At 50.4% G+C, this 13034-nt stretch overlaps 1 protein-coding gene across 8 annotated transcripts in view; it reads right to left on the bottom strand.

Moving 5' to 3' along the window:
* LOC147905329 (uncharacterized) overlaps window positions 1-13034 on the bottom strand; it is a 146899-nt gene that overhangs the window by 114556 nt on the left and 19309 nt on the right. The gene's annotated exons all lie outside the window — the stretch shown is intronic.

Raw genomic sequence — 13034 nt, 5'->3', positions numbered from 1 at the left:
CTGATCATCAGTCAATTAAGTATGTGTGTGATGGATCTGAATTGAGGGGACAGAAAGCTAGATGGGCATTAATGCAAGATTTTGATTTTGAAATACGTTATCGTAAGGGTTCGTTGAATAGTGTGGCGGATGCCTTAAGTCGAGTTAAGTTTGTAAATGCTATGTCATTTGCGGAAATATCCTCAGACCTATTTCAATCCTTGAGAGGGCTATACGCAACTGATAGTCATTTCAGTTCTTATTGGCAGAGAGTCCAGGATGGGAGCTCCATGGTTGACCAAGACTCAGGGATTGTGCCACCTATGGTACAGGCGGCGGGAGGTCAGTGGATGATTAGGAACGGCTTGCTATTCCGGAATGAAAAAATTTGTGTGCCAGATGTTCTGGACCTTAAATCCAAGATTCTCTGAGAGTGTCATGATGCTCCTAGTGCTGGACATCCGGGTATACATCGGACTCTGTCTCTTGTGAAGCATACCTTTTATTGGCCTAAGATGCGTGCATTTATTGAGAACTATGTAGTAGGTTGCCGGGTTTGTCAAGTTACTAAGGCAGAACGCCTTAGAAGCGCCGGGTTATTACAGCCATTACAGATTCCAGGTAATAAATGGGAAAGTATTTCCATGGATTTTATTACTGGTTTGCCTCGAACGCGCAAGGGTCATGACTCCATTTGGGTCATAGTCGACCGTTTTACAAAAATGGCTAGATTCTTACCTACTAGAACAACTATTTCAGCTGTTCAGCTGGCTCACGAGTTTGTGGACCACTTGTTTAAGCTGTATGGTTTGCCATCTGACATAGTCAGTGACAGGGACTCAAAGTTTACAAGTAACTTTTGGACACTTGTTTTTGAGAAGTTAGAAACTACTCTAAGTATGAGTTCCTCAGATCATGCACAATCTGATGGCAGTACAGAGAAGGTTAACCAGTTGGTTGAAGACATGCTTCAGGCATATGTATCTAAGAGACAGTCTTCATGGGAGGATTATCTACCTATGATTGAATTTGCTTACAACAATGCAAAGCATTCTAGTACTGGTTACAGTCCTTTTATGCTTATGTACAGGTTTCAACCTAAGTCACCAGTTATGGTTGGGTTAAAAGGGATTCAAAATGATGCTGCTAAGAACTTCTTGCTAGACATGCAGGAAATGTTGCAGTTTGCCAAGGAGTCTATTAGAAGTGCACAAGATCGGGACAAATTTTATGCTAATAGACATCGTTCACCTAGAGAATTCTCTGAAGGAACGATGGTATATTTACGAATTCCCAAGGAATCCAAGAGCCTCAGTACTGGTTTGGTTCCGAAATGATCCCCCAGATACTGTGGTCCGTTCAAGGTCATTAAAAGAATTGGACCAGTTGCATATCGACTAGAATTGCCTCCTGATGTTAAAGTACATCCAGTCTTTCATGTCAGTAGACTGAAAGAATTTTTGGGTGCAGAAGATCAACTTGTTTCTCCTCACGAGATAATAGAAGTTACAGATTTGACTTTTATTCCTCACGAACCTAAGTGTATTCTTGAATTTCATGACAGACAGATTCGTAATCGATCTATCACGAAATACGAGATCAAGTGGAAGGATCGTGTTGAGGAGGATGCAACATGGGAGACATTACAAAACCTCCAGAGAACATTTCCGGGTTTTTTAGCGAACTCAGGAGTGAGTTCTTAGAGGAGGGGGAGTATGTCATGTGCACGGATTGGTATCTGACGTGTACTGGGTACACAAGACTAGCTCAGGTAACCTGGGGAGGCTTAGAGCTAGGCAGGCTTGATTCTCGGGTTGAGTGGCAAGGGTACGGACTATTTATAGGTCTTCGCTATTTTTGGCGCTCGGGGCCCGAGTCTATAAAAGGGGCCCAGGGGATTCAATTCTCAGTGTGCAGTTGGGAGCAAGTTTCGTTCCCAGGTGCCAGGTCTATTCTTGGATTGAGTCGCGGACGCGCGCCTGCATCTTAGCGTAGCCCAAGGCCCAGTGGCAGATCCCAGGCTTCACAGCGCCACCTGGTGGTATGGGACACCAGGTTGGTTTGGATCTGATTGGGAGTTCGTGCCAGTAGCTCAGCTCGTGGCTCGGAGGGGACATCTCCTGATTCGGGATCACATCCCGTAGATGTCATGGTTGGGTGGTGAGCAGCCTGCTCAGTTTCTCACGTTGTGTGTGGTTTGTTTTGCAGATCAGAGGTTTCAGGAGTGCTGGTTCGTGTCACTGTGAGACCTTGCTCATGGAGATACATGATTTCCGTGAGCGTGAGATGGAGCTAACTCGCTTCGCACAGGAGCAGGTCCGCTTCAACCAGGAGCAGAGCCGCATCATAAAGGGGCAGGCTAGGGCATTCGGGAGCAGGCTGGTCTCATTCAGGGGCTCAGACAAGATATCATGCAGCTCCGACAGGAGGTCATAGCCATACACAGTGTCCCAGGGAGTACACCGGTGATCGAGGCACAGATTGCGAGCATGCAATCTTCTATTGAGGAGACATCTAGATGGGTTGACGTGGCCAAACGGGAACCCGCGAGGGTAAACGTTTCGGCTACCCTCATGGAGGAGCAGCAGAGAGCCAGTAAGGTGCTCAACATCTGAGTACGCGGGATCCCACGCACTGAGGCTACAACAATGGTAGATGCGACTACGTTCATGGCCGCTACCCTGGGTGTGACTGAGTACAAGATAGAGAGGGCATGGCGGGTGGGGAGAGATCCCAACCGAGAGCAATCCCTGATCATACAGTTCCATGACACTCAGGCACGACTTTCAGCTCTACGACGTAGGTCAGTCCTTCGAGATCAGCCAACGATCTCTATGGATGAGGACCTCACACCTCTATAGGTTGAGGAGAGGCGCTCCTTGCTACAGCAACGAGATCAGGCCTGAGAGGAGGGGAAGTGGGCAGTGGTACGAGAGGGACGACTTCTTACAAGCCCCCGCAGGGCACCTACCCCCTCCCCTACATAGGGAAGCGGGGAAGTGGGGTCTATGAGATTCAAATATCCGAGACCCTATCATGCACCATTTGGAACTGTAATGGTACCTTATGGTTAGAACCAGGGAACTTCTCGAAATCCTATACAGGACACGACATAGTCTTTTATACACAGACACATCAGAGTCCAGAGCGCCCTCTTCCAATAGTCAACGGATATACATGGAGTCTGCCTACAGAGATGAGACTTCACTGACTTCACTATAGTACCTCTCCCCCCAGGGGATGATCATACATACTTTTCTTTAGCATCTCCACCCCCCTTCGCACAGCACCTTCCACCCCACTCAATTCTTACTCCACCTACCACGATATACGCTTTGATCGGGATCACTCACCTTCTTACTTTGGCCGCCTGTACATACTTCTCGCTTATATTGACTTCATACCCCTTCTAGAGGATCGCGCTACCCTTGTCACCCGCTCACTACACGAGGCTGCCATTCACGCTTTCCCCCACACCACCCGCTACACCCGCCCACCACCCCTTGGGACTATACCCTGTAATAGTTGGTACGATGATGAGTGTAAGGCCTTATGCCGTCAGCCCTTGTCACCCGCTTACTACACGAGGCTGCCATTCATGCTTTCCCCCACACCATCCGCTACACCCGCCCACCACCCCCTAGGACCGTACCCTATAATAGTTGGTACAATGATGATAGTAAGGCTTTACTCCGTCAGCTCAGATTCAAAACAAAAAACAATCTTCTGAGAGCACCAAATACACTACACGAGTACCGTAGACTAGTACGGAGGAAGAAACTAGACTTCATTCGTCGGAACAAGGAGGAGCTACTGAACATTTTGTTTAGTATTAACTCTTAAGGACTTCTAGCGGAGATTTCTTCTAGGACGGTCCCCTCCACCACTCACTGACACTCAAATCTGGTTTGATTATGCACGCAGACTTTATGACATCCCAAATCAGTTAGTCCGTAATCTCTCACGCATGTCTCACCCCACATCCTGCACCCTCTTCACTAGAGGAGGGGTAAAGGATGCCGTAATGAAACTTCATAATGGCCGAGCGAAGGATCATGAGGGGTTATGCACTGAGTTCATTGCATATGGGATTAACCTCCTAGCCCCGATCTAGCAAAGCTTTTTAATGAAGCTGCTTGTTTGGGGTTTCCACGCACTTGGACAATTAACACTATCTCACCCATCCACAAAGCAGGGGATCCCATGAGCCCGGAGAACTACAGAACCATTATGATTGGACACGTCATGTCCAAGATTTATGCATCAGTACTTGACTCCGAGGTTAGCAAATTTGCAAAGTGTCGAGGACTTAAAGCAGCAGGACATGCCGGATTCCGGCGTGATCATGGAACCATGGACCACATTCTCACGCTCAGATGTATCATCAAGGAGGCGAGGACATGGAAGCAGAGGGTTTATTGTTGCTTTGTGAAATTCCGCAAGGCATTTGACACGGTTCCGAGAGCCCGCCTCATACAGTGCCTACTGAAATTGGGTTATGACCAGGAGATCATTTGGGTTGTCATGGCACTTTACAAGAGAGTTCCAGGTAGAGTTCGTGCAGGATCCGGATGGACAGACGAGATCATGAGCACCATCGGGGTCAAACAAGGGTGTCCTTTGTCGCCTACCTTGTTTGGCCTCTACATTGACGAGCTTGAGACAGTGATGCAGAAACATGGGGGTGTAGGTTGCTCTCTTGCAAGCACGCTGATCCAGATATTGCTCTACGCAGATGACGTGGCTCTCTCGTCTTCCTCGGCAGAGGGACTCTAGAGACACCTAGACGCACTACAGTCCTTTTGTGAATCTGATGATTTGAAGGTCAACCTGGGAAAACCAAGGTCATGATCTTCAATACATCTCGAGCCATCATGCGTCAGGAGCATTTCACATTTGAGGGGTCACCTGTTGAGATAGTTTCATCATACACTTATCTTGGGGTTATCTTTTCCGGACCCAGCTTCACTATGAGACCCGCGATGCAAGCACGCTTGAGCAGAGGGTATGCTTCATTGGCCAGACTAGAGAGACATTGCTTCCGCTCGCACTTTCAAAATCCACGCACCAAGGGATTGCTTTTTGACTCCTTGGTTAGCCCAGCGGGTATGTACGACAACCCTTGTTGGGGGCCAGACTTGTCGGATACAGAGTGGGCCCGTGTGGAGCGGCTACAGGTTCTCATGTTATCAGGGATGATTCGTGGTAAGCCATCCGTTCCTCATCAGATCATTCAGGCTGAGCTTGGGTCACCCCCTTTATAGCTAGATGCTGCATTTCACGTCATCACGTACCTGTACCGAGTTAGGGAATATGGGGATTACACCTCGGGACGTAGCAGGCTACCATGGATAGCTCTATCCTCTTCTATGGCACTTGCAGCAAGAGGGGACGAGAGGTACTGGTATGCACGTATAGAGAGATGGTTTGAGCGACTGGGGCTTCACATGGATAGATTACCTCCCTTCCAGTACAGCATGGATGCTACCTTCTCTCCCCTCCTATCACAGGAGGTCAACCAGGTTATCCGTGAGGATCTACTACAGCTACACACATTTCGGACCTGGTTGGGACCAAGTGAACTCCCAGTGAAGCTTAGCTTCTGCAGAGATCACTTCTTACATATCACAGCAGAGGGTTTCATTGACCCACCAGGATACACGCAGATTCACCTACCCCACTCGCTGAGGATCTCTCTTGAGCAGTTCCGGGTCTCTTCACACAGACTTCGCATCGAGAGCGGCAGAGCAGAGCGACTACCCAGGGAGAGGCGCATATGCACACTGTGTGACATGCAGGACGTTGAGACAAAGGAGCATTTCATCTTCAAGTGTCCTGTGTACTATGAGATCCGAGTGCATTTCCACTGCCTCTTTAGGGATAGCTATGGGATTTTGACCCGTTTCCTCTCCTACCCAGACCAGCGGTGTTTGGCAGGTTTCATTCATGAGGCACTTAGACACCGCGAGAGGATACTCCGAGCACGGAGACAGGAGCAGACTTCTTCCTCGGTTGATCCCGAGTTCTTTCACAGCTCTATCACGGAGTTCTTTCAGCTAGATCACATGGACCCTCACGAGACGAGGCCTTGACATGACCGTGACCCGGAGCCTGTGACCCGACAGCTCAGACAGAGGGTCGACACAGAGATCACACTTGGGGACATCCCTCCTTGTTCCGAGTGGGAGCCCGGTCACAGTAGCCCTGGTCAAACGCAAAGCTACGACCAGGAGACGTGCTAGGACCGCACCTCTGAGTGGCCGACAACACTCTATTGCTGACTTCATGCCTCCACTGCCTCATCCATCCTGATATCTTGCTGCCGCTGATGAAAATGATGCTGAGATTGATATATAGTCGACCATGGACATGACTATGTTGTACTTAGGACTTAGTACTGCCATTCTGCATTTTTGCATTTTGCATTGGTATGGATGCTCGTTTAGTAGCTCCACTACCACAGCTTGTTGTATCAGGATTTTCACAGTCTCATAGACCCATCGGTCTTCCGAATACTTTAAAAAGCTTTCTTTCTTTCTTTCTTTCTAGCCCATTGAGACTTGTATGAGATTTTCCCTTTTATGTGTACTTTGTACCCTCTCCCAGCCCCGTGGGCTGTCTCCTAGCCCCCGCATGGGCTCCCTGTCGCTGCACAACTGAGTCCAGGCCACCGGGCCACCTGGAGCTGCTGCGCCACCCCCGCCACCTGTTTCGCCACCCCTGCCACCTACTACGCCTCATCGCGCCACCCCTGACCTCTGTTAGGTACAGCAATGCAGGCCACAAGGGCCTGCACAGACCACACGGGCTACTAGGCCCCTCCCATACCTGATGCTTGAGCTCAAGCCGCTCCAGGCCCGCCAACATCAAGGGGCTGCCACCAAAACAGGGTACACAGGCCCCCTTACAGCCATCAAAACAGGGCCCATGTCTCGACTCCAACCCTATACCTCTGCTCCAACCAGCGTGCTCAGATGAATGATGCCATGGAGGGGTGGAAAGAAGAAATGCATGCAAAATGGGCAAAAGAAATTGGGAAAATGCAGATGGATATGATGCAGGAAATGGACGTGAAAAACAGTTTTCTTACATCCAAGATAGAGAGTTTGGAAGCTCAGGTGATTAGTCTTCAAGATGAGAATGTAAAATTGAAAGCAAACACACACGGAGATGAAGGGGAGCTTCAACCATCCCTACACGAGGAGCTGAATATCATCAACGAACAAATGAGGCAGATCAAAGGGGCAAAGGGGACATCAGAAGAAGGATGCAGGATCATAAATGAACTGAAATCTGAGAATGAAAAACTCAGAAAAGACTTGGCATCCGTGCAAGACACTATGAAGGGTAAACACCCTGAATTCACCCAGAAAATCAAGAAAGGAGAGGCTGCAATTCTAGAATGGAGCGACGTGGTCAAGAAAGGCACTGCTGTCCCCAAGAAAGAGTTCATTTCAGATGCTCTAGAGGAGGATAAAAGGAGAAACAGTAAATCCCTAAATGTCTTAGTCCGAGGCCTCACAGTAGGAGATACCCCTATGGCAGATGCAAATGCATTGTTCACCAAAATGGGTGTGAACCTGACATGTGAGACAGCTTGGAGAATTGGTAAGCCCGATGCACCCACAAGGCCACTTGTGATGAAGCTACGAACAGCCATGGATAGGAAGACCCTCATCAGCACAAGGGTGACCTTGAAAGGAACCTAGATCTACTTGGACGATGACCTCACCCTCCTACAGCAGGAACACCGGAGCAAAGGTATGGTACACGTCATGCCAGCAAGAGAAGCACGGAAATGGGCTGCATACAGAGATGGTAGAGTGATCATCCGAGAGAGAAGAGATCAGGACCGGGGGGAGAAGGAAGGAGCTGCTCCTTTGTGCTCTGCTGGAAGCTGCACTGCTGGATGCTGAAATGAGGCAATAGCCTCTGCATTTATAGGCCCCAAGGCACGGCAAAAATACCGACCAGTCTGTCCCAATCTGGCCGACTGGACAGACCAGGTTGGCTGGCCCAACCGACCTGGTTGGCTCAGCCCAACCAGCCCTTTAAGGGCTCCAAAACCGGGGCCTTTTGCCCCACACTTCTAGGGCCTTTGGCCCACCAATCAAGGCAGGGGCCCAGCCTATATAAGGCATGCATACTGCCCACTGACAGCCCCAATTTGCTGCTCCACCAGGCCTGCTGGTTCTGCCCTCTGCCAGGCTCTGCCCAGCCACGTGTCCTGCGCCGTACTGCCCCGTACATCCTGCTGTCCTGACCCGCCTGTTCCGCGCCATCATCAGGGTCTGTTGCAGGCCCTTCACCTGCCCACTACCCTCGCCATATGGCTTGCCATGCTAACGCCATCTGCAGGTCACAATCCTGTGAGGTGCTGCCCATGTGGCAGCCCCCTCTCTTTCTTCTCTCTTGGGCACATCCTGCCCTAGGTCTCCCTCCCCCACGCACTCCTCATTTGGGGGCTTACACATGGGGAGGTGACCTTTCCAACACCCCCTCTCACCAACACATCTCGGCCCAATGCCAACACGTCGATGATGATGCTCCAGTAACTCCCTGGTCGTAGTTCTCTGGAACCTTTCGGTGTCAAAATCTTTTCCTAGCTTTTCATCCAGTGGCTCCTGCTCCACTTGGTCCATCTTTGGTAGCACCTCCTGGCACCACCTCCTTCAGTCACGTTCCCGCCTTCGAACTCGAGCAATCTAGCCATCACGATCTTCCAATTGTCCCCCTCATAATGAGTGAACAACCTGGAGTCTTCCAGGCACCATGTTTTGAGGGTCTGTTTCAACCCGTCCTTCCTTTGGCAAGGTCTGCAACCAATAAATATTTCCAGATAACATGGACCATGAACTCTCGCTGAGTTCTCAAGCAGGTACTCTTCCGGCTTCAGTACTCTTTGTCCATCACCTTCTAGCAATCTGCATCCGAGATTTGAAGAAGCACCAATACTTCCCCTTCTGCCTTCGAAGAAGGCCAATTCCTTCCAATCTCGTATCTCCTGAGACAAATGAAGAGCAGAGTCTCTTCACAGCATGCTATAAAGGCTCAAATGCGGAATATCAAATACATACCAGACTGTTGTACTGCCTGAATGTTCACTCTGAAAGCAAACTCTCATTGAGGCACCCACCAAGCACTTGTGTAATCATGTACTGTCCCCTTCTGAACTCCAGCATCCATCTGACCATGAGACCCCAGGGCCTTCCATGGAATCCACCCTTGTGTTAGTGTCAACAGCCACGCACCTGGAAGGTACCAAGCGCTCCATGCTGTCCTTCACCTTCACAAAGGCATCTCACTCCTCGTCGACCCACATCTCTATGTCAGACATCCTCACTGTGATTTCTGGATCAACATATCTGACCTCGGCAGTGATGTCACCAGGAACAACTCTTTGATTACCACATTTGCTTTGGCCTCTCCCTCTGAATCTGAGTCAGACTCCTTTTTGTTTTTCTGATCCGCCTTTTTCTTTCTATAGTCCTTTGCAAAATGTCCTCGCGTATCACAATAGAAGCACTTCTTCTTATGCTTCCTCTTTGAAGTCCCCTCGTCATCAGAGTCATCTTTCTTGGACTTGCCACCGTTAGACTTGCCCTTTCCTTTGCCAGCGGAATCCTTCGCCAGCATCGCCTTGCCGTCTTTGTCCTCGTTGTATAGCTTCTCCTGAGCTTCCTCCTGTAGCAGTAACGGACCCAACTCCTCAAACGTCAGAGGTTTGGTCCTCTGTCCCTACAGTCACAGCCGTAACAAAGCTCTTGAAACCCCGAGGCAGTCTCCTCAATACCATCAAGGCCAAATGGCATGAGTATGTCTTCTGACCAACTGCTGCCAACTGATCCCTCACCACCTTGACCTTCGTCAAATGGCTATGTACCGTATCTCCTTCTTCCATATCAAGATTGTAGAGTTGATGCTAAAGAAGTAAAATCCGGGAGGTGTTGTCCGTCTCGTACAGATCTTTCAAGGTGGCCCACGCCTGTACTGACGTCTCGGCCAGCTGGATATGGGGAAGAACGCAGTCCGCCATAGTCCCTATGATTATTGCCAGGGCATGGGCATCTTTGTCTTCCCAAGCTTCAAGCTCCTCTCTGTCTACTGCCATGACTATCTCCCCTTTCCTGCCCACCATGTCCTCCGGCTTCAACTCCACTCCCGTGGTCAGCTTCCACAACTTCTGAGCCACTAAATGACTCCGGATCTTCACTTTCCAAATCGGGTAATTAGTCCCGTCCAGTAGGCCCCAAGGGTTGTACTCTGCTGCTCCTTTCTGCTCTGCTGGAAGCTGCACTGCTGGATGCTGTAATGAGGCAAGAGCCTCTGCATTTATAGGCCCCAAGGCACGGCAAAAATACCGACCAGTCTGTCCCAATCTGGCCGACTGGACAGACCAGGTTGGCTGGCCCAACCGACCAAGTTGGCTCAGCCCAACCAGCCCTTTAAGGGCTCCAAAACCGGGGCCTTTTGCCCCACACTTCTAGGGCCTTTGGCCCACCAATCAAGGCAGGGGCCCAGCCTATATAAGGCATGCCTACTGCCCACTGACAGCCCCAATTTGCTGCTCCACCAGGCCTGCTGGTTCTGCCCTCTGCCATGCTCTGCCCAGCCACGTGTCCTGCGCCGTACTGCCCCGTACATCCTGCTGTCCTGACCCGCCTGTTTCGCGCCATCATCAGGGTCTGTTGCAGGCCCTTCACCTGCCCACTACCCTCGCCATATGGCTTGCCATGCTGACGCCATCTGCAGGTCGCAATCCTGTGAGGTGCTGCCCATGTGGCAGCCCCCTCTCTTTCTTCTCTCTTGGGCACATCCTGCCCTAGCTCTTCCTCCCCCACGCACTCCTCATTTGGGGACTTACAGATGGGGAGGTGACCTTTCCAACACTTCGACACTGTCCCGCAATCCCGCATGATCAAGAGACTACAGGATATGCAGATTCCAAAGGTTATGATCTGGGAAGTGGTGGGCCTATACGAGTCTGTTAGAGGGAGAGTTCGTGCCCCAGGAGGCCTATCAGACTGGATTGAGAACACGATCGGAGTAAAGCAGGGGTGCCCTCTCTCACCGACTCTCTTCGGATTCTACATTGATGAGATTACATCTTTCATAGACCGCCTAGGAGGAAAGGGAGCACCACTAGCGGACTTGATGATACAGATTCTACTATATGCGGATGACATAGTCCTCCTGTCATCTTCGGCAGAGGGACTACAGAGACATCTAGATGCCCTAGAGGTGTTCTGCAAAGAGAGAGACGTGATGGTTAACCTTGGGAAGACCAAGGTCATGATCTTCAGCACCTCCTACACAGTGCTTCACTGACATAGCTTTACATATCAGAGTCAGCCAGTGGAGATTGTGCAGTCCTACACATACTTGGGTGCAGTTTTCATAGGGCCAATTTTCACGATGACCCACGCAGCCAAAGCACAACTCACATGAGGGCATGGTGCCTTGGCCCAACTAGAGCGACAATGCTTCCAGGCGCACTTCCAAGATCCACCGACGAAGTGTTGGCTTTTCGACACTCTAGTGAGGCCGACCGCCATGTATGCGGCACCGTTTTGGGGGGGTGATATTTCAGCAGCAGAGTGGAAGAGATTCGAGCGGTTGCAGGTGATTATGGGCTCCAAGATGATTCGAAGTAAGCGCTCAGTCCCCCATTAGATAGTACAAGCAGAGTTTGCCATGACCCCTCTCCAAGTTGATGCCATCTTTCAGACAGTGACTTTCCTCCACAGAGTTTGGAACCTACCTCGTGAGAGACTTCCGAGTCTGGCACTAGAGTCCTCCATACGACTACCTGAGAGTGGGGCAAGTACAGCATGGTTTGCAAATCATGGATTTCAAATGGATTGGCTTCCCCCGTTTCAGTATAGCATGGATGCACCGACCGAGTCAATTCCACGAGATGAGATTAACCGCATCATACGGTTAGATCTCCTCTAGCTCCACATATCTCGCACTTGGGGGGGGGGGAACAGGAGTTCCCCACCAAGACCCAGCTCTACTATGACCACTTTCTGAGAGTATCAGAAGACGGGCTCATCATCAGACCTCAGTATCTCGAGGACTGAGGAGTCTCAAACGCACTGAGGATTGCCATCGGACAAATGCGGGTCTCGTCCCATCAGCTGAGGATTGAGATAGGGAGAGCTGCACGCATACGCAGAGAGCAGCGGACTTGCAGGTTGAGCACGATGGGGACGGTCAAGACAGAGGAGCACTTTCTATGTGTCTGCCCAACCTACTATGAGATCCGAGGGCGCTACCACTGCCCTTTTCAGGAGGGATACGGTTTTGGCCCACTCTCACGACTGATCCACTTCTAGGACCAGGTCTGCATTGGGCTCTACCTAATGGAGATGCGACGACACAGGGAGATACTACTATGACATATCAGAGAGCAGGAGGATGGGACCACCGCACCACAGGGTACCGAGGTAGATCGAGCGCAGAGACAGGTCATAGATTTCTATGCATCTGACTCGGAACCAGGGCACTCTGGGACAAAGGTAAAGGAGCTAGTCGACATGAGAGATATATGGATCAGCGGAGGTAGCCAACACAGCACTGCCAGACGAGGGACACAGAGACCGTACACGGCGCGACAGACGACCAGAGCACCCACGATCGAGGTTTGACCTATCTCAGCTCTCCTTAGGGGAGATCGACCGAGGCGAGGCATCACTCTTGACATAGCCCATCAGATCCAGAGATCGAGGAAACCACGTCCTCTACCACCACGGGAGACATCCCAACAGATGCAAATACGTGAGCTCTTTGCATCTCATCATAGAGCCATCATGGAGCCTGGATACGTAGGGCCGGTCCACGCACTTGGGACTCTAGCTCTGAGCACTTAATATCTTCATGTCACTCTCATTTTGCATTTTTACTTTGCTATTCTATTTTGTACTAGTATAGCATCTTAGTACTCAGCAAGGGCCTTAGTGAGCCCTTTGCCCCGGCCCACAGTGGTCTGTATGAGCTGCTTGATTCCGTACTTTGTCCCATAGGCCCACGAGGCCTCCCGCAAATGTTAATAT

Source organism: Dipteris shenzhenensis, chromosome 1 (genome assembly GCF_047967505.1).
Source record: "Dipteris shenzhenensis isolate YYH24624 ecotype China chromosome 1, Dip_SZ_1.0, whole genome shotgun sequence".
Taxonomy (NCBI): domain Eukaryota; kingdom Viridiplantae; phylum Streptophyta; class Polypodiopsida; order Gleicheniales; family Dipteridaceae; genus Dipteris; species Dipteris shenzhenensis.
Note: the sequence above shows the minus strand (reverse complement) of the source record. Positions and strands in the feature narration are given on the sequence as shown.